The 22351-nt window shown below is 42.5% G+C and overlaps 1 protein-coding gene across 2 annotated transcripts in view; it reads left to right on the top strand.

The window, feature by feature from the left end:
- Adamts17 (ADAM metallopeptidase with thrombospondin type 1 motif 17) overlaps positions 1-22351 on the top strand; it is a 349540-nt gene that overhangs the window by 40467 nt on the left and 286722 nt on the right. The window lies entirely within an intron of this gene.

Below are 22351 nucleotides of genomic sequence, written 5' to 3'. Positions count from 1 at the left end.
AATCATCCCTCTTCATTTCCTGACCCTCACACCTTGCCCTAAGCCTGCTTCTGGAAGCGTCTTTTGAGTCCCTGCTCTAATCTTCCTCACAATGTACCAGCCCTTGCTGGACCCTGGTGGGTGGCCGCGGGAAGGGGAAGCATGGTCTGGGAACTTCTAGCATCAGGCTGAGCCACATAGACCCCTAGGCAGGCTGGGGAGGGACCAAGGGCGCTGGAGAGTGAGGAAGGGAAGAGACTATGACCACTGGGGTTTGTGGATACTCCCTGGGGAAGAGATTTGAATCAGGTTTTGAAAGCTGCTGGGCTTCATGTGGATTAGCAGAGGATCCTTCCAGAGAAGGAAGAGTCATGTCGTGCATATCTGTCTACTTTGTCCACATGCCTGGCTCCTTGTAGATTTCAAAAAAATCTCACAAAGTCAGAATGACTTGGGGGATGGTGACAAATCCATGGCAGTCGGGGTGTGGAGACAGATCCCAGAGCCAGGCAGACCTAGCCTGAGTCCTGACTCTAAATGCGTACTTGCCGAGTGTCCTTGGTCAGGGTATCTCCTCCAGACCTCCATCTCCTGGATGACTGCACAGGCTCCCACCCAGGTCCCCATCAGTTGCAGAGGGCCACAGGAACAGTGGAAGGAGGCATGTTCTGTTGGCTCGAGGCTTCCCTTGACAGTGGACAATGGGGATGATGTAACTGAAAGCATAGCTTTCCTCAGGACATCTATGCAATGAAAATTGGTGGCCCCCTCACTGCCAGCAAATTGCCTGCTTGCAGTAGGAGCTAGCTAATTGCTGGGCTGGGGGACACAGTGACTTAGGGAGAAAGAGAACAGGGTCTAAAGCTGTGACTCCGACGTGGCTTCCTTACCTTATTTGACCAGGGCGTTGCGTGCCTGTGTCGTGCCCAGGTGAAGGAGACATGGGCCTCCTGCTGCTGGTCAGACTCCCTTGGTGACTCCGCTCTGGATCGGCCAGTGGAGAAAGTAGCCGGGAGGGGAAGCCAGAACAAAGTTGGATGGCTCAGCCCAGGATTCTGTTTTCCTTTCCCATGACTTTTTTTTTTTTTTTTTTTTTATGATTCAAGCACTGACAGTACCGGCTTCTTGAAGGCTTTCCAGCTTTGACCATATTAAAGAGTAGTTCCTTGGAGTTCTAATACCCCACTAACTACCTAAAAAGGGAACACAGTTAGCAACAGCAAAAAAAAAGACGGAAACCATTCAAATTGCAGTAAGAGTATGGCTCTCATTTAATCACTGCCAGCTCGAGTGACATGGGCATCTTCTGCAGGAGCTCTGAGGAGTCTACCAGCACGCGACCGATGGCATCTGGCCATTTGCTTCATATTTGGGGATTCTGAGATTTACAACTGTCCTCTTCTGTTTTTTTTTTTTTTCTCTCCTCCTCCTTTTTCTTCCAGTTGTCTGTGGCAGGCAGCCGCTAGCAGCCTGCGTTCAGACTACTGCACGTCATTTCTGGCTGCCAGATAAAATAAAATGTTTTATAATAACTTTTTGACAAGGCTGCACTCTGAGCCCTTTCTTGGGTGTGTGTGTGTGTGAGTTATCTGTGTAATGCAGGAGAAAACGCATACATTGTTCTGCTGCAGGGGTGTCATGTTTTCAGTAACAGATATCACTGAAGAGTTGTTTATAAAGTGAGATTTTTTTGAGAAGTGAATCGAATTTTAAATTAAGTAGAAGGACTTAAAGAATTCTGGAGTGAATCCTCCTGTCAAGGGGAGAAGTTTTTGGCAGGATATGTACCAGCTGCTGCTCTGAATGTGCCTGTTTGGTTGACTTCATATTTTTCATAAAATGGATAATTGTTTATCTGAGTAGGAGCTTGGGTTATGGAGTTCTCATAATGGGACACCCTCACGGGGGAGTGAGCCAGATTCTTTCCCAGGTGTGGCTGTCTGGGGGGGGGGGTGTGTCCTTGAGGCGGCTGCCCTGTGTGTGAGGGTCCGTGGGAGCTCCCACTGGCATGCTGTTCCAGAAGCACATGGGGGACGTCCGCCACACGCCTGGCACCATGCCGGGCACATGACATCTGTTATCTCATTTTCTCCTTAAATGCTCAGCTGTTCCCATCACCGTAAAACTGTGTGGTTCCCACCACAGCTGGATAAACATGAAGGAACATTTAGAGACAAGAGGGGGAGCCCTGTGTTGGTCAGGCCTTTTTCCATCTCAAGCTAAGCAAAAAAAAAAAAAAAAAAGCAAATTTATTGGCTTATGGAAAATGTCCACCCTATGAGCTTCGGTCATGACAGGACCCAGCGTTGACAACAACGTGACCGGGACTTTGTTTCTTTCTTTTGCCATCTCTTGCCTTGATTTCCCTTTATGCTGACTTCATTTTCAGTCAGGTTTTCTCGGAAGGCAGCAAAAGTGCCTGTTGTGATTTCAGTTGGTTTGGGCCTGGTGGAGGTCATTGGGTCACTGGAAGCATGCCCCTTTAGAAGGGAGTAGTGTAGTTCTCGTGGAACTCCATTCCCTGGCTTGCTGACTCACATGTGATCTCTTCCTCCCACGTGGACTTCTGCCAGCCGGATGCCATCTGCCATGAAATCCTCACCAGAGCTGAGGCAATGCAGTTGCCATGCTCTTAAACCTGTAGAACTGTGAACTAAATGAATGTCTTTTCTTTATAAAATACTGACTTAGGTATTTCATCATAGCACCAGAAAACAGACTAATACCTGGTCTCTGGCAGCTGCTGCTTCTGCGGTTTTTGTGCGTGTGGCTCAGTCATATCCTACTTCATAAAAGGACTCAAGTAGTCCTGTTTGGGTCACATGTCCATTCAGGGACCTATCATTCTGTCCAAGGAGTGGAGTTCTGTATTCTTTCTGTAAAACATGGTCGTACCAGTAGAGAAAGACTGATAGCTTCGTTGGTGGTATGTGGTCTCCTTAAGTAAAAAGACATGGCACTGTCAGGAGGGGCATGTGGGCCCTTCACCCACAGGTGTTTATAATAGAGTGCTGCTCAGTCCCTGACACTGTCCTATCTGCCTACCCCCATTCTCCCACAGACAGTGGAAGAAGAAAGTCATATTTGAGCTGGAGGTCATACTTGGGTGATTTAATAGTGATTCTTGGGCATCTTGCATGATGCCCAGCTGTACAAGTCTAGGTTGGCTTAGTTAAAACAGGGTATTTCTGTAAAAAAACAAAACCAAACAAAACAAAAACAAGTCTTCCTTGTTTTTTAAAATTTTAATTTGTTATATATGACAGAATGCATTAAAATTCATATTATACATATAGAGCACAGTTTTTCATAACTCTGGTTGGACACAAAGTAGAGCCACACCATTCATGCCTTTATACATGTACTTAGGGTAGTGATTCCCATGGCCTGTCTTTTAAGATCTTAAAAGAATTCATAGGGCATCACTTGCACTGTCTTCTACTGAGTGGAGCAGTTACCAGCCTACCTGACTTGGAAGCATAGCAGGGCATAAGACTTGACACTAGCTCAAGCATGGGAGAAAACAACAAATTACTGCATGAACAGTTGTTATCTATTATTAATTGATGTGATAAATATCTCCCCAAAGCTCAGTGACTTATAACTGGTATTTTAATATGCTCACAGACTCTGGGGGTCAAGTATTCAGGCAGGGAAGAGTCTGGGCCTCACCCGGGAAGACTTGAAGTCTAGGGGCTGATCTAGAAATGTCTTCACTCACATGTCTGGCAATGGGAGGACGAGAGCCACCAATTGGAACATTTAGTCATGGCCTCTGTGACTGGCTTCTTTCTAGAAGGTGGTTATCATACTTACATGGTTGCTCCAAGCTCCAAGTGCACGAGTTCCAACCAGCTAGGCAGAAGCTGCCCTGTCTTTTTTTTTTATATGATTATTTTTATTAGTCTTCCTTGTTTTTTTAAATTCTAATTTGTTATATATGACAGCAGAATGTATTAAAATTCATATTACACATATAGAGCACAGTTTTTCATATCTCTGGTTGGACACATAGTAGAGCCACACCATTTGTACCTTTATACATGTACTTAGGGTAGTGATGACCATGGCCTGTCTTTTAAGTTCAATCTCTGAATTCCCAGGACATCACTTGCACTGTCTTCTATTGAGTGGAGCAGTTACCAGCCTACCTAGGTTCCAGGGAAGGGAAGTTAGATCTTGCCACTTCATGTCAGTAAATTTTGGGAGCCTTAGTTAAAACCACCACAAATCTGTCTAACTTTGGGTAGGTGACATTGCTAAGGAGGAGGGTCTCATTGAGTTGGGAATCAGAGGCAACATGTGGAGAGGCTTGTTCTCTCTCTTCCAAAGTTGGGTGTTCTACTCTTTAGCTTTGCTTTGGAAATTGAGGTCCATCAACTGTGGGTGATAGTCCTTGGACCTTTGTGTCCAAACTGGGGTATATACATTGAGTATATTTAACAGTTAACTGATCACAGTTTTGTAGAGATGAAATTACTGCACAACAAACTAAACATATTTAAAAGTACAATTTGAGTTTTGATGTGGGTATACACCAGTGAAATCCCACCACAATCAGAAATGAGCATACTTTCCAACACCCCAAAATCTCCTGTGCCCCTGTGTAACTTTCTCCATCCTTCTGTGTGTTCCCTCTCCTTGGAAATGTTGTCCCTCTGATTTTCATCACTACAATGATTTACATTTTTGAGAATTTTATATAAATGGAATCATACATTACATACTCTTATTTGTCTGGTTTAAATTTATTTTAAATTGATACATAAAATAATCAGTATTGTACATAAAATAATCAATATTGTACATATTAATGGGATACCATATAATATTTTGATATGTGTGTACATTGTGTAATGTTTAAATCAGGGAATATATCTATCTCCTTAAACATTAATTTTTTTTCATGATGAAATCTTTCACACCTCTGTCTTCTAGTTTTTGAAATACACAGTATAGTATAGTGACTTATAGTCACCCTTCCATGTAGTTTCACAACTGAACATCTTACTCCTGACTATAACTTAGTACACCATTGATCAACCTTTCTTTACCCCTCCTCCCATTTCCCACTCTCCCCCGCCTCTAGTCATCACTGTTCTATTCTCAGCTTCTATAAGATCAACTTTTGTGTATTCCATTAAGAGTGAGATCATGCACTACTTGTCTTTCGGTACCTGGTTTATTTAACTTCACATAACAGTCTCCAGTCCCACCCATGTTGTCACAGATGACAGGATTTCATTCTCTTTTATGGCTGAATAGTATAGTATTTCTTGGCATATATTTATGTGTTAGCTTTCTATCACCAAGACAAAATATCTGACATAAATCAAATAAAGGAGGAAATGTTAAGTTTGGTTCACAATTTCAGAGATTTCAGTTCATGCTTGGTTGGTTCCATTGCTTTTGGGATTGTGGGGGAGGCAGAACAACATGGTGGGGGTATATGGTAGAACAAAGCTACGCATCTCATGGTTGCTATAAAGCAAAGAGAAAGGGACTGTCCCCTATGAGGCACACCCCCAGAGATCTATCCTCCCCCCCATTAGATTCTACATTCTAAAGGTTTTTACTTCCTCCCAATAGTGCCAAGCTAAGGACCAACACTTTTTAACACATGGTCCACTGGGGACCATTTCAGATCCAAACTATAGCAACCGTATTTTCTTAATATATTCTTCAGTTGATGAACACTTAGGTTGGCTACTATGAATGGTAATGCAGTAACACAGGAGTGCAGGTATTTCTTCTACATACTGATTTCACTTTCTTTGAATATATCCCAAGGAGTGGGATGGCTGGATCACATGGTAGTTCTATTTTTAATTTTTTGAGGAACCTCCATGCTGGTCATAAACATTATACTACTCCCAGCAATAGTATGCAAGGATTCCCTTTTTGTGACATCCTCACCAACATTTTTTGTCTTTAGTCTCTTTGATAATAGCCATTTTGATGGGAGTTAAGTGCTATTATGATTTTGATTTGATTTCCCCGATGATGAATGATTTTTGATCATTTTTCATATATTTACTGGTCATTTGTGTGAGGTCTTTTAAGAAATGTCTATTGCACATTTAAAAATCCATGTTTTCTTGAGTTTGTTCTATACTTTGAATACTAAACCCTTGTTAGAAGTATAGTTGGCACATATTTTCTTCCATTCTATAAGTTGTCTCTTCACTCTGCTGATTGTTTCTTTGAGCAGAGCTTTTTAGTTTGATGTAATCCCATTTTTCCATTTTTGCTTTCTTTGTATGCCAGAAACACTTTGTCCTTTTTAATTCACAAAGCATTTTCCCTATGTTTTCTTCTGCTAGTTTCATAGTTTTATATGTCACAGTTAGTCTTTCATCTATTTTGAGTTGATTTTTGGTAAGAGATGAGGGTTCAGTTTCAATCTTCTGAATGTAGATATCCAATTTTCCCAGTTTCATTTATTAAAAGAACTATTCTCTCTCAATGTGTCTTCTTAGCACTTTTGTTGAAAGTCATTTGGCTGTAGATGTAAGAGTTTACTTTAGATCTCTATTCTATTCCATTGGTCTTTGTGTCTCTTTTTATGCCAGTGACATTCTGTTTTGATTACTACAGCTTTGAGGCATATTTTGAAGTTGGGTAATGTAATGCCTCCTGCTTTCTTACTTTTTCTCAAGATGGCTTTGGCTAGTCAGGTCTTTCTGTGATTGCATACAGATTTCAGGATTGTTCTTTTTCTAGGTCTGTAAAGAATGTCATTGGTATTTTGATAGGAATTACATTAATTTATAGATTGCTTTGAGTAATATGGATATTTTTAACAATATTCATTCTTTCAGTTCATGAACATGGTATGTCATTCGAATTTTTGTGTCTTCAATTTTTTTCATCATTGTTTTATAGTTTTCATTTTAGAGATTTTTTTGCTTCTTTTAAAAGTTTATTCCTAAGTATTTGTTTTTCTTAGCTATTGTAAATGAGATCACTTTATTGATTTCTTATTCAGATAATTTACTAATGGTGCATTAAAAAAATTACTGATTTTGTATGCCAATTTTATATCCTGAAACTTTGCTGAATTTGTTTTTTCTACTAGTTTTTTTTGGTGGGATCTTTGAAGTTTTCTCTATATATTGTTGCATATGATAACAGTGACAATTTGTCTTCCTCTCTTCCAATTTGGATGTCCTTTATTTCTCTTGCCTGATTGCTCTGGCTAGGACTTATAGTACAATGTTGAATAAAAATGGTGAAGTATCCTGTTCTGGATCTTAGAGGTAAAGCTTTTGGCTTTTCCTCACTTGGGAAATAGGGCCAATAGCTGTTAGCCCTATTTTAGTTTCTTCTATGTTACTGTGTGTATCAGTAGTTCATTTTTATTCCTGAATGGTTTCCATCACATGGATCATCAGTTGTCCATTGACCTATGGATCAACATTTAGGTTGTTTCTTGGCAACCAGCAAGTCTATCTTCCCACTAAAACCTATATAAACACTAAAAAGTCAAAAGCACATGCTTATAAAAATTAAGAAAGTGGGCGTTTTACCAACTATAAAGGACAATAGGCTTTTGTTGATAAGGGTGGTAGTCATTGACCTTTTCAGAGTGGCTAAACCCTGCCTTTCTGATGAATGGCAAGAAGAAATTTTTTTCTCACAAGCATCTGTTTCTCCCTGGCTCTGAGATTCTGGGGATTGATAATAATTGGGACACTGACCAGCTGTCTCCTTGGTTTGACATTAGCTATTGCTTCATAGCCATCCTACTGCTGACTCCAGCCCTATGGCAGGAGATACGTTGCTGATATTTTGCATTTACCATTGCCTTGTGGACAGAGAAGACCTAAAGATGCAGATTTCAATGTCTCATCAGTTCAGAGTACAGCCCCAGTCCCCAGGAGAAGTGTAACATCCTACCAAAGCCTGGCAGAACTGAGAGGCAAGTACTTACAAGACCTTGGGTGTGTCTGCCTGTCCTCCAGAGGCAGATCTGTGGTGGGATACTAGTGAGGGAAATCCAAGGAGACTCGTGCCCCCTCAGGTCTTGGCACTGGCTTTCGGTAGACCTCTTCTTGTTGGAATTTGAGTACATTTATAAAACCCACTTGAGAACTTGGTGAGTTGTATATGAATTATACCTCAACAGGGATGTTATAAAAAGGGACGATGTAAAATGTAAAGTGTAATGCTTTAGTGATAATTTGTACCAAACATTGACAAATGAGAGAAGTGGAAAGGCACCTGGGAGAAAAAGATTTTGAGTTCTTCTTTGTATAAAAGTGAAGAGAAAAAAATTTACTTTGGTCTTTATTGATATTCAAAGCTATAGAGAAGACTGTAAAAATAATTTAGTCATAGAATTGCCTACCCAATTACTAGAGATGATAAACTTAATGAAATATAGCTAACATAGGGAAACAGAGAAAGGGAAACTGAAGCATGGTAGAAGACCAACATGATGAGTTTTTATTAAAAAATATGTAAGGGAATTAAAATTCTCATTTGAAAGATCAGAAGTGATACCAAGGAAGTTAACGTAGAAGCAGGGGTAAAGATCCAAACGGCCACTGTCATTAAAAGGTGATAGGATTGGAACATATTTCACATCATAGCATAAATGTCTAATGTGCTTCATCTGCTTTTTCACGCACTTATTTTAAAACTATCTCTTGAATAACTCTCAGATGCCAGGCGTGGGTATAGAATGACGGTCCCTTTTCTCAGTGGTCTTCCTGTATAGTGGAAGACACTAATGTTAAAAACAGAACAATTAATTACACACAATTAAATGATCATAAATTGTGGTAAAGGAGAAGGAAAGTCTGTTATGGGGATTCAGATTAAGGATCCAGAGAAGGTCTTGAAATGGCCTTTGAGCCATGTGTACAGGTCAAGTGACTGACTGTTGGGGAAAATCCAGAGGGAGCCTCAGTGTGTCCAGAGGCCAGGATGTATGGAGAGGGGTGAGGTGCTTGAACCTTCCAAGGCCAACCTGATGGGTGTCCTGGTTGAGGTTTTGAAGACTTCACAGGGAGGCCACAGGAAGTCAGGAGTGTGGGGTCCCAGCTTCAGCTGTGAGCTGCCTCGCAGACTCCAGCCCTCGCACTGCTTGGCTGGTTCACTCACTCTGGGAACCTGAGGCTTCTTGCCTAGGAAAGCCTTTTGAGAAATTATGGACCTGGCTGGGGAGGGAGCATTTTCCATCAGGGGCATCAGAAGTCCAAGTGTAGGAGCCCCAGAAGGTCAGGGTTGCTGTGGGGCCAGAAGGACCGAATCTCTGCTCAGGTGACTGTGCCTTTCTGGAAAGGCCCTTTTGCCCTGGAGGGTCCTTGACATTCAGGAAATGGGTTTGTTTGGGGAAAAAATCACATTTTGGTGGCTGGGTCTAGGCCAAAGAGCACTTCCTGACTTCTTTTCCCAGTCCTAGGCCTATCAGTGGGTTGAGCTCTTTCTCTGCATCTTGGGAGACATCTGGGGCTCTTAGGAAACTCTAAGAAGTCTTCGGAGGAGTGAAGGACATCTGATGATAAGTGCTTTGGAACTGTTGTGGTGTTGGACACATTTGGAAGAATCTCTGACACCCAAGAGGCCTATAGACCAAGTATATGTTGTTTTTTTCCTAAATCTGAAAGAGAAAAAGGATCATTTCATTTTGTTTGTTCATTTACTTTGTTCTCTTATTAACTTGCTCATTCACAAATAATGACGATACCTACTGTGCGCCTTCCTCCATGTAGGAAGCACAGAGGCAAGAAGGGCTGTTTCCATAGTCCAAAAAAACTCAGAGCAGGACAACTGACCACTATAAGGTGTGCTTATAGCCCTTTGGGGGCTTTGGGGAGGGGTGGAAGGTCGAAGCCTTCAGCTTTAGTTTAATTTAGTTTCGTTCTGTTGATGTTTTTTAAAGAGTTTGAGTTACTAGCCCACAGAATGGCCTGGTCCCCTCATGAATTTCTGAGCTGACTGAAATTTCTTATATTTCCTTGTCAAGATGAAAGACCATCTGTCAAAAGAAACAATACCCAGGATCCCGACAGGAGATTCCAGGTGCAGAGAACATGTCGATTTCTTTTCAGGCTTTTGTTTGTCCTGTCTTGTTCTGGTTGAAACATGAACACATTAATTAATTTCTTCCCCCAAGCTGTGTGTTTGCACAATGTTCCCTTTTTCCCCCTTCCATCAATTTAGAAGATAAAACTGTCAGGCTCTGGTCGGGTAGGGTAATCTTTCACCAACAGTCTGCCCTGAAAAGTGGTGATGAAAAGCACATAATTCTCTACGTTGGCATTTTTTTTTTTTTTTTTTGGAATTTGCCAAATGCATCTTGATGGGATTCTGAGATGACTGCTTCCTGTGACTCTCTGCAGTGCTCTGGCCCAGGAGGTACACATACTCCAGCTGCTTGAGGCTGGAAAGACCATAGATACGTGTTATGGATTGAATTGTGTCCCCACCAAATTCACACGTTAAAGCCTTAAATCCTACTATCTCAGCCCAGTTAAAGTTAGGCTGTCTCTACAAGGAATAAGTTAACACTCAGTCACCAGGTTGTGCCTTAATGCAATATGACTGGTGTCCTATTAAAAAGAGGAAATCTGGGCACAGATATCCATAGAGCATATGATGACACAGGGAGAAGGTAGCAAGCCAAGGAGGGGGACTGGGAACAGATCCTGTTTTCACGGCCCTCAGAAGGAACCGACTCTCCCAAAACCTTGATCTTGAACGTCCAGCCTCCAGAATTGTGAGGAAATCAATTTCTGTAGTTTAAAATCTCCCAGCCTATGGTAATTTATAGCAGTCCTAGAAAAATAATGTATCTCTTGAAAACATATTCAGTATTTATTGGAGGTGGAGACTAAGGTTCCTAGTGGTCTGACTGAAGCCTTCTATTGGAATATCTGAGCACCTCTTCCTAGATCGTGCTACCTTGCACTTCCCATTTTACTTATTATTACTGTGATCATGTAGCTTTTTTCTTTCTGATACAATGAATGTGTTCTTCCCCTTCGTCCCTGGAGCATGCATTCATAGTATGCTTTTCCATCTTTGGGGTATTTATAGGATTGTTAGGTTTTTGCTAACTCTTCTCCCTCCCCTGGAGGTACCACCACCCATTGCAGGGCTTGTAGGGAGTTGGGGCTTGATAAGGGTTTGTTGAAGACTGTCTGTTCTCCACTGGTAGGAGATAGGTGAGAAGTAATATTTTCTCCTAGTTGGACATCTGGTCCCCTGGCTGGCCACCATCTGCAAATCCATTAGGAAGGGGAGAGTGACGGTCTTTAGGGCCTGGGTTTCCTGACCAATCCTGTCGTTCCCTAGTTTTGAGGAAATCCATCAGCTTCTTCTAGCAGCATTCCTGTGTCCCTCCTTCTCAGACTTCTCCAAACCATTTCTTCATTTCTCAAATATGTAGTTAGCCCTCTCTGGTCTGTTTTAGCTCCTTTCCTCTCCTAGGTGCTGTTGTTGAGACCCCCCAGTGACCTCTCTCTGTTTGGCCCAGTCCTCTCTCTACTGGAGGTTCAGACAGCCTCTGTCCTGAGACTTTCTTTTTCCTGGTGTCCTGCTCTGCTGGTTTCTTTGCACCTTGAGGGGGTGTCTCTCTCTCTCTCTCTCTCTCTCTCTCTCTCTCTCTCTCTCTCTCTCTCTCTCTCTCTCTCTCTCCAGTGTTGGGTCTATCTCTTCTATCCAGCCATGTAGTTTTGAGGTCCCTGAAGGTCCTCAGTCCTGGTGTGGGACTGATGATTTTTAAATGACTATTTCTGATTCTGCCTTTATGATTCAGCTCTAAGTCTGCACAGTCAATAGCCAACCTGACATCGCCACCTGGATTTTTCAAAGGCATCTGAAACATACCTGGGCCAAACTGACGTCACCTTTTTTCTTTCTTTTCTCCATACCTGGCCAGTGTTTGTAATTTAGTAACTGGTCTCATATTTATCAGATTATTAAGACACAAATCGGAGTTATCCTTCATAGCCCTTCTTTATTTACCTAGTAGTTCTGCCTTTGAGTATCTCCTGTGTGTGTGTGTGTGTGTGTGTGTGTGTACACATTTTTTTTAGTTGTAGATGGACACAATACCTTTATTTATTTTTTGATGTCAACTGTTTTTTATTGATTGTTTATATATATGACAGTGGGATGCATTATGATTCATATTACACATATAGAGCACATTTTTTCATATCTCTGGTTGTATATTCACACCAATTCATATCTTCATACATGTACTTACATAATGATCATATTTTATTTTTATGTGGTGCTAAGGATCCAATGCAGTGCCTCTCATGTGCCAGGTGAGCGCTCTACCATTGAGCCCCAGCCCCTCTGTTTTTTTTATTCCACTCACATTTCTCTTCCTTATCCACATGTTGTTCCCTCTTACCTGGGCCTCTGCAGCTGTCATCCAGCCAGTGCCCCCACCTCAGGAAGCTGTTCTACCCGCAGCACTCAGGGTTCTGCATTCAGAACACCAGCCCTAGGTGACACCCCCTGCCCCTGGAATGAAGAAGAAAATTATTTAACACATTCCACACAGATCCTCTATGTTTGCCCTATTTCTCTGGCCTCCCTCAGCAGCCACACATTTGCTCTTGGCTCCCTGCAGTTTCTAGAATATACCATGCTTTCTTCTCTCCCTGAGGCCTGTGTGCATGCTGTTTCCACTGCCTGGACTGTACCTAGCATCTCTCCTGTCCTCACTGATTAACTTCTGCTTTTTCTCCAATCTTAGCCTATACATCACTTCTTTGAGAAGCCTCTTTTGAACTCCTATGGTTTGGATATCATTTGTTATAACTGATTGACCTCAAGTGTCCATTGTAATTGAAGTCTTGGTCCACAGGGTGGCACTATTGGGAGGGAGAGGAATTTTTTGGAGGTGGGGCCTGGCGAGAGGTACTTAGGTAATTGGGGCATGCCCTCAAAAGGACAATGGAATCCTTCTTGATCCCCCCCCCCCCCCCCCCGCCATCTCTCTGTCTACTCTGGTTTAGGATGTAATTTGCTCTTATACTGTCGTCATGGTGTACCACCATCTGTTATCCTCACCAGAAATGAGCAGGTGAAGAAGTCATGCCTTTGAATATCCCAAACTATGAGCTAAGCAGAACTTTTCTCTTTAAAAAGTTAATTGCCTCAGGTATTTGTTGGAGTTATACAAAGGTCATGAGCATATTCCCAATATAAATTAGGACTCCCTTCTGATATTCCCTCTTAACACTTTCTTGTTAGCATTTGTCACATCTATAATTTTTCATTTATGTCCATTTATTTGGTTAATGTCTGCTCTTTCCTATCGGTAACCTATATTGTGGTGGTGCCTAGAGTGCATGGGTCATCAAATGAATATTCTGAATTTCTTTAACCTCATTCATAGATGGTGATTCCTGACTTTTTAGTGTCTATGTGGCTCTGATCATTGGTGGAAGAGTCCATTTGAGCCAGCCCTGCTTTTGCACCCCTGGTTCTGCTCTCTTCAAGGGTAAAGGTGTGGATCACCTAGTGAAGGGACTGAGATTGGTCTGAAGAGTCTTCAGTTCTTCATTTGGAATCTTAACCACACACACAAAACCCTTATTTTCTACCTTTGTAAGGAATTTACATGAAAAAAAGATGCCTTTTATAAAAATGACTTGGCCTTGGGGGAAGTTATTTAAAGAATTCATACTTGGAAAGCAAAATTTATTTTTTCCCCTTTTTGCAAAAAAAAAAAAAAAGAGAAGGCCATTATTTTTCAAGGATGTTGGATTTATACAGCTGCCAGAAACATCACCTGGCTAGGAAGTCAGCTGCATATGCAGAGTTATCATTTCTAGTCAAAAAGGTGGTTTTTCTATAAACAGATCATTTGCTTTGGTTTAAGGCAGAAAAGTGGTCAGAAAGATGTTTTCTTGGAACCTGAAAATTTTATTGGCAAACATGGTGTTTATAATGGTATGTGTGTGCAAGCTTTGAAACTACAGCTGAAATTCTGCTGCAGGCCCACTGCTTGGCTCCAGTACTTTCCCCATGTCGACTCCGAATCTATAAGACATTGACCATGAGTTCACGGATGTGGCAGTGGATAGGATGTCAAGAAATCTATGGCACACTTTGACATTTGCATTTCCATCATGGGCACCCTATTGACTGGTTTCTGTTAAATGGTGATTCAGAATATGGGCCAGCATTCCTGCCTATGGCAGTGTTCTGCCATGTGGAGGTGCACTTTCAATATCCTAACATTTCCATGATGAGAAAATATCTATCCTTAGTTCCAGAACTAAGAGGAATCCTTGAAGCTTGAGTAAGACACAGAAAGGAGATTAAGGAATGACCCTCTCAGTTTATTCTATATCCATTTGTGTCTAGAGAGAAAAACTGGGACCATGCAAGGAATTTCTCACAAGAGGAATTTAATGCAGGGAATTGGTAATGAGTAATGTCTGAATGAAGAAAAGAAGGCACTGAGGTAACTCAGGGAACAACTACCACCCTAGGGCTGGGGAAATAAAAAGGAACGATGTATTTCTAGGATCATTGAGTTTCTTGGAGGGGGCCATAGGGCTGGGGCTCAGACTTCAGTGGGGTCACCAAAAACATCAAGGGAATTAGGCTGGTGTCAGACAGCTGCACTTCTGAGAGAGGATGGGAAGCCTGCACCTGGTGGTACCCCATTAGCTGGACATTAGAGCCATAGCCATAGGAGTGTCCCCCTCTGAGCTGGAAACACTAGGGCCCCCTTCTCCCTGCCAGCGGCCTTCCGGTCTCCTCCTAGCTCAGGTGAATTGGCAGCCAGATGTCAGAGGATACTGGGAAGTGTAGTTTGAAGGCTCTCAGCCCCAGCATTGAAGCGTGGATTGCAGAAGAGTGTATTGGGTGACAAGGGACAGATGACCAGTGCAGTGGAAAGGGAGACCTTTTTGTTAAGTGGGACCTCTAAGAGCCTCAAGATGAGGCCCAGATGAATATGCAGGGTTCCCAAGTCCAAGCCTGAAGGCATTTTCAGGACATCTCCCAGCTTCTGATTTTAGGAAAGTAAATGCAGAAGACAATGGGGCTGTTAGGCAGGAGGGAGCACATGCAGTTTTCCCATGTTGGAGCAGTCGTCACCGTGGTGTTCTGGACCAGGGTTGGTGTGGCTGGTGAGGAGGGGACAGTGGCTCAATACACTGAAAGCCCAGTTGCTGTGGCAGTTGGTGCCTGTCCCAGGGAGAAGGACTGACATTCTGTTTTCCATCTTGAAGAAAAATATTTGATTTCCACTTTTCCTACCCGTGTGAAAAGCCACTAATGCTTCACAGTGTAAATGGCTGATTTTATGGACACTCATCTTTCGTGTTCTGTCCCGTTACTGATGATTAGGTTCCCCACCCAAGGAACCTTGGGCTGTTACCCGGGATGTTGAGAGGACTTACACACCATCCCCTCCCCCTTTTGAAGCTGTGAGTTTTACATTGGCCATGATTTATTCTTGTGTGATTGTAGGTGGCCTTAAGAGGGAAATTTTTTTTTTTATGCCCCTGGCTCAGTAGTATATATGGGAGACAACACTTTGGTTGATGAGTGTCAACACTGGAGACTCTGACAGATGGAGAATATGACAGGTTAGCCCCATAGGGTACATAAAAGCATCTGTCTGTGCTAGTGGGTTCTGTGGGCATGTAAAGTTGTCAAAATCGTGTTTAGACCCCAAGAGTGTACAGCGGTACAATAAATGTCATGATACTGATAGAAATGAAACCAACAGTGTGATTTGGGTCTGTCTGTCTATCCCTCCCTCCCTCCCTGTGTTAGAGGCTGATGATAGGTTTTCTGGTTATTCCCCACATATATTCTGAGGGTGGAATAATTATCACCTGGTTTTATAGCGAAGGGCTCTTACTCATTTTCACCCTGCAGGTCGGAAGGCAGATTTTCACCAGTTCACGGGTGTCAATGCTGGGCGCCTTGCAGCTAGTTTTGCTGCCTCATCCTCAGGTAGAAGAAGCAACTTGTGAGAAATTCATTTTGGGATACTTGTGTTACAAGTTCAATTAAATTAATCTTGTTCTGAATTAGGATATCCAAAAAATTTTAAACAATTCGCTTAACTAACTGTAATTATTGAGTTCCTGTGTATACCAGGCTTTGCTGGGTGCTGTGCTAAGTCCTTCAGTTCACTGTCAAGTCACCTAGGTAGAGATGCATCCAGTCAGCACAGGTGACACCTATGTAGTTAGGGGGGAAAACTGGGGTCAGAAGGTACTGACCCCAGGTTGTCACTCTGGCTACATGGAGCCCCCAAAGCAATTTGGGTGGTCTCCAGAACTCCAGTCTCTTGCTCAGTCTGGCCTGAGGGGTTTGCTCTTCCTATGCCTGCTCTGGTCTCTAGTTTTGTAGGTTTGAGTTGATGTTTGATGTGGCAGGTACAGAGAAACAGTACCTCTGTCATGTGTGCTACATGGTAGCCCAGGCCAGGGGTGCAGCAGACCCTTCATGTTTTAGGTAGGCAGCCTGGTGGGCCCCCTGTTGATCTTGTCACCCAGCAAACAAGCAGGACTCCTTGCCCCCCGGTGCTGCTCCGATTTGAGAAATCAGCATCACCATCTGCGATCTCACCTCTTCCTGCTAACTCAGGCCACCTCTTTTGTCATTTCTTGGAGTTCTTCCTCTCTCTGTTATGTTGGTTGTGGCTACCCCAGATTTAGGGGCCACTCAAGGCTACTGGCTTGAGGATTTTCTGGAATTTCCTTTGATGAATATTTTAATTTTTGGATCTTCAGTGTTCCTGAAAGATCCTGTAAGATATAATTAAATAAATTTGCAATCACATTTGTCATAAAGCTTTGTTGAATGCATTCCCTGCTGTATCACTGGGCACCTGAGATATGTCTGTCTTAGTTTTTTTGTATTTTATAGGTTGGTATTAGAAAAATGTTTATTCCTAAGAAGGAGTGGCGGCCTTCCTCCCTTTGGAAGAGTGACAAACTGATAATCTAGCATGCTTATCCTCCAACCCCAATTTCAGGAAACTCAGAACCAGATTTGAAGGCAGAAGGGACAGGGTTAGGTGGTAGTCAGCTAGGTTAGTGACCTTGGGCAAGGGGTTTATCAAAATCTCTTAGTGTCTCCGTTTGTGGATGTGCAGCCACACGGTGTAGCTATGACTCAGACACGGTGAGGGGCTCATCTAAGTGCTCCATGTGCTAGGGTCACAGTCCAGTATGATTTTTATCACCAGACCAAGATCATGTTGACCCTTTGTTAATATATTTGTATTTTTCCTTTGGTTTTTAATTTCTCTCTGATTTTTTTCCAACCTTTAGCTCTGATGTAAGTCACCTTAAGTTATCTCCTTGTTAATCACACAAGGAGATAACTCATAAAGGTGCTCAGGTTCTCTTCTTGCTCTGTATCCCTGTGTCTCCCATGCAGCATTCCAATTGTCACACCTGGTTTACCGTGCTAACACAGGTCCCATGTCTGTTCTTCAAGGTGGCAATGAGGGACAGGTGGGCTTCCTTTTAGAACAGGTGGATTCTTTAAAACACACAGTCATGGTGCCAAGGTGTTCTGATGGAATCCCCCTGGCCTTATACACAGAGCTGAAGAACACCTGTGGTCCATGTGACTGAGAGAAGGTGCTTCAGTTGCTCAGGGCTCTGGTTGTCCACTGTCTCATGTGCCTGCAGGACGGTACATTATTGTATCTGGCCTCAGAGCATTGATGTGAGAATATCTTTGCTGGACTCCAAGTTAAGCATGCATCTTTCCATTAATTCTGTCGGTTTGTTGGATGCATGTGTCTAGTTCCTACTTCAGCCATGCTACCAGCACGCTAGCTTCATACTAGAGGTTCTAAGAATAGAAGTTAACTAGTGAGATCAAAATAAACACACATAAACTCAATTTACCTTTTTCTTTGACCAGGTCTGAGACGGCTCTGGCTCCTGCCTCGAGCTACCCGGTCCTCGAGCTACCCGGTGGGGCAGCGAGGTTTACACAAGACTAGCAGGAGAGAGAGAGGCAGGGCACGCCAGAGGATGGCCTTTTATTGGGGAAAAAGAAATTCAGGGGAACATTCCATCCAACGAAGGTTGAGGGGGACAGCATTCCAAGGTCAGGGTCAGTGATTGGTCTCAGGGTCAATGGTCAGTCACACCCCCACACGGATGGGCTCTCGCACCTAGAAAGGGTGGGGATTGGTTCTGACACAGTTTAGCCGGAGCGCCTCACAGCCAGTCAGGGAGGTGCCCAATCACTTGCGAGAATGGCTTCCCACACCTACTGGTGACATTGATCTTTATGATCTTGTACTGAGGTGCCCTTTGCCTATCCACTTGAGATGCCCAGTGCCCTTGGGTACCTGCCATTTCCTCCATGCTGCTTGTTTTCCATGTGTTATAGTTTGGTTCTACAATGGAGGGAGGCATATTTTTCTTGTGCCTTGCTTGGCACTGAGAATACCTTGAGCCTGTCCTTGGAAGTGGCATTGGTGGAATCAGGGACATAAGAATCTTGTGTACCAAGAAGTAAAGGAATTTAGGGAGGAGTTTCACACCAAATATTTTGTATTCCATGTGTTTTTCCCTAGGAAATACCTGAATGCTGTTTATTTTTTTTTAATTATAGTTCAGGGGTTGGAACCCAAGGCCTCAGGCATGCTAGGCAGGTGCTCTACCACTTAGCTTATACCCCCATGTCTCCAGCCCAATTCTGTATTGTTTCTAAACTAAAAGAGTGTATATATATTCTATATAGAGTTTGATAATTCATAATTGAGTTTTTTTTTTAGTTTGCCAAATTAGTAAGTACAAACATATATTTGCTCAGTATTTTTTTTTTTTGGGTAGTCCCCGAGTTTTAGAATAAATCACAATTTGAATATTTTGAAAGTATGTGGAGAATGTCCTTTACATCTTCCTTTTCTTTTTCTCTTGTTCCAAAAAGATCTGGGGTTTCTTCTATAAGAACATGGAATGATCCCAACTCCAGTGGTGTGCTGGCAAGAGAGACTGTGAGGCTTGACTTCAGGAGGGACCTCTGGTGTTTGTCGCAACAGGAGAGGGCCTGGCTAGGATCTCTCGTTATTTTCAGAGTGAGGGTCCCATAGCTGGAGATGGCTGAGGAGGTCCAGAGCTTGGAGAACTTCCCAGCCAGCCACACACCCACCTGCCTGCACCCAGGTGGAATTCAGCACCTGGGTGATCCTGAAGTTGGTGTTTTGTTCTTATTTTTCAAGATGACTATAATCTGCTAATGTTGGCATCTATGAATTTGTCTATGAGGGCATGTTTATGAAGTTCAGGAGTTAAAGGGGGAGGTGTATTTCTCCCTGTAGAGAAGGGAGTGATATGGTTGTGGGTGGCAATGTTCAGGAAGCTCTACTGGTGAAGGGGTTGGTGGGAGCAGAGAGAGGGGAGAAGGGTGAGGTTCCCTCTACCTTCCAGTCCCCTCTGTTCCTGCCCATCACCACCCCTGAGAAAGACAGCTGCATGGAAATAGGACTCAGGTCCATGATCTCCTGTTCCCACTCAACAAAATCCAGAGGTTTTGTGGAATGGTGGTCACTAGAGACTGAGAAGGGGATTGGGGAGAGAGGAGGGAGCCAGGTTGCATAATAGGTACTAAAATAGAAGGAATTAGTTCTGACATTTTGTAGTACAGTAGGGCAGCAGTAGTCTAGAACAATTAAGGATCTATTTCAAAAATAACTAGGAAAAAAGAGTCCAAAGTTTCCTAAAACAGAAATGAAAGATGTTTGAGGAGAAATGATAGTTGTTTTAATTTGATCATTGTACATTACATGCATGTAGCAAATTATGACATTGTACCTCTTAAATATGTACAAATACCATGTGTCAATTAAAAAGAACTAAAAAAAAATTAGCTAAGATGGTGGAGCACACCTGTAATTCCAGCTGTCGGGGAGCCTGAGACAAGAGCATCACTAGTTTGAGACCAGCCTGAGTAACTTAATGAGATGCTCTTTCAAAATTTAAAAAGGGTTTTGGGTGTAGCTCAGTGGTAGAGTACTTGCCTTGCATGCACAAGGCCCTGGGTTCATTCCCTAGCACTGTTAACAAAACCCCTACAGCCAAAAGGAAATTTGAAGAAAAATAAAAAGACTGAAAACAAAATACAGGATTTTAAATACTTGTTTTGTGGCAAGACCTGACCAGCACTAATGTGAGACTATTGCTAAGTGAACATATTTATTTATTTCCTTTTATTCATTTTACTATACGTATTCATTTGTTCAGTGAGTATTTCTGACCAAGCATGGTGCCAGGGACTGAGGGCAACAACAGAAGCAAGTATGTCATAGTGAAAACCCTTCAAAGCCACAGAGACCATACCACTGTGTTTCACCTGCTACTCTGAACTTGGTCTAGGTTAACCTGCTACTTAGTACTCTGCTATTCAGTATTCATCTGCTATTCAGCACCCAGGGCTTAGGTTAACCTGCTGTTTAATATTCTGCTGTTCAGTACTCACCTGATATGGTCAGAGCCTAGGTTAACTCACAGCTTTTAACCCTGTGACACCCTATTATATTAGTTCTCCTAGGTCTGTTAGGGCAGGAGAAACAGGTCTTGTTAATCCTACTTTGTGGTCTTGAAAATCTGACACCCAGTGCAGGATTTTGAATGTGAATCATTTAGGAGCCACCTGCTCCTGTGGTCTGGGAGTGAGGAGCTATTTTTCTTAGAGAGCATGCAGCTCTCCTGTGTTCTTGCTTGCTGTCTCCTAGAGCAGTATATTGCTGCATCTTAAGGCCGTGCTAAAACTGTAGCTCTTTCTGTACCAAAGTCTAGAAATTCATGACAAGGTGTGGGAATACACACTGAGCTGCTATTAGGGGAACATCTGCAGATGGGAATATGAGTTGGTAATATTAAGAGATGAGTTGTAAATACTGACCTTGAACTGCTCTGTGAATGCCATTTGGGTTGTGGTGGTCCTTTGGGAGAATGTGGGTTTGCTGGTTACAACAAAGATCTTGCTTGAGGGGCCTATTGCCTCTGCTGCTTTCAAGTGAAGACAAGGGGACACTTCACAAATTCCCAATTGGATAGGTTGGCCAGATCCCAGGATCTGTGCCTGGTAAGTACACAGAGACCAGAATTCGAGCATCACCTGTGTTTTGACTTCCTAGTGTTCAGTGATAATCTGGAGAATGGGGGTATAGACTGATAGGTTTTCAATTTGGGCCTCTTCCATTCTGCCCATATGCAAGGAAATGCTATCTAAGATCTCGCCTCTCATCTAAGAATTGACCCTCATTCCACATCAGAGGATCAGGGGCTTGATGGGATGTGGGCCTGGCTTAGGGGCTCTGAGAAGGGAACCATTATGCAGGTTTGGCAAGGCATTCACATTCACCTCTTTAATTTGTAATTTTATGATAGGTCAGATGACATAATTTGATCCTCCATGCTTTATTTTATTGTTTAGAGTTTAAAAGTGACTTCTATGTTTTTCTCAAATTCAATGGTATTTCTTTAAATGAAGTACTTCTTGTTTATTATATAAATTTATAATATATAGAGGAAAAAAAGGGAAACTGAAGTCTACACAGTAAAATTAACATTTTAGTTCTTCTTTGGTGTTTTTATTTTTTTTTATTCAGCCAAGAGATTTTATTGGGGGCTTCCTGAAGGGAGAGGAAAGGAGAAGCAGAGGGCAGAGAGAGAAGAGGAGGAGGGCAGAGAGCAGAGAGGAAGAAAGCAGAGAACTCTTTTGTGTTTTTTAATTTCTCTCTCAGGCCTGGAAATACTTACGCATATTGTGTTTTTTGCAAAATTGAGCTCTCACTGCAAATATGGATTTATATCTATGACTCTTTATATCTCTTTATATAACTAAATCTTCACAGACATGATTTTCATGGTCATATATCTTATCAGTGCCAGCTTTCTGTATGGTTGGGTATTTTGATTACTTTCTACTGTTTCATGGCTGAAAATTACATTGAACAGCGCATACTTACTTGTAAATTATGTTCCATAGCTCAGATTATTTTATGGTATCCATTTTTGCTTCTAGAGTGGTTGGGTTACTATGAAGCCTGTGGGTGTACATTTAGACTGTCTTTCTTCACGTACAATGTAGCAGAGGTGCAGCCGTGTAGTCTTATGTCAAAAAGGAAATGAAGACTATCAATTTGAAGACCTGTCCTCCCATTCACATTTGTCTCCTTAAATGTGTTTTATTTGTATCAACTTGTCATTTTGGCCAAAGGTGTTTCCATGTACAATTACAGTCCTTACCCAGCAGCCTTGAGCAGTCAGAAGTGCGCTCTTTAGTGGATAATATATCACCCTCAGCCCCTGCTTCCTTGGTTCCAGTTTTAAGATATCCGGGGTAGGGGTTACCTTTCAGATGCTTTCCCCAGTTCTGTGTGGTTGACATGAGCACT

Source organism: Urocitellus parryii, chromosome 6 (assembly GCF_045843805.1).
Source record: "Urocitellus parryii isolate mUroPar1 chromosome 6, mUroPar1.hap1, whole genome shotgun sequence".
NCBI lineage: Eukaryota > Metazoa > Chordata > Mammalia > Rodentia > Sciuridae > Urocitellus > Urocitellus parryii.
The sequence above is the reverse complement of the archived record's forward strand: the minus strand, read 5'-3'. Positions and strand labels throughout refer to the sequence as shown.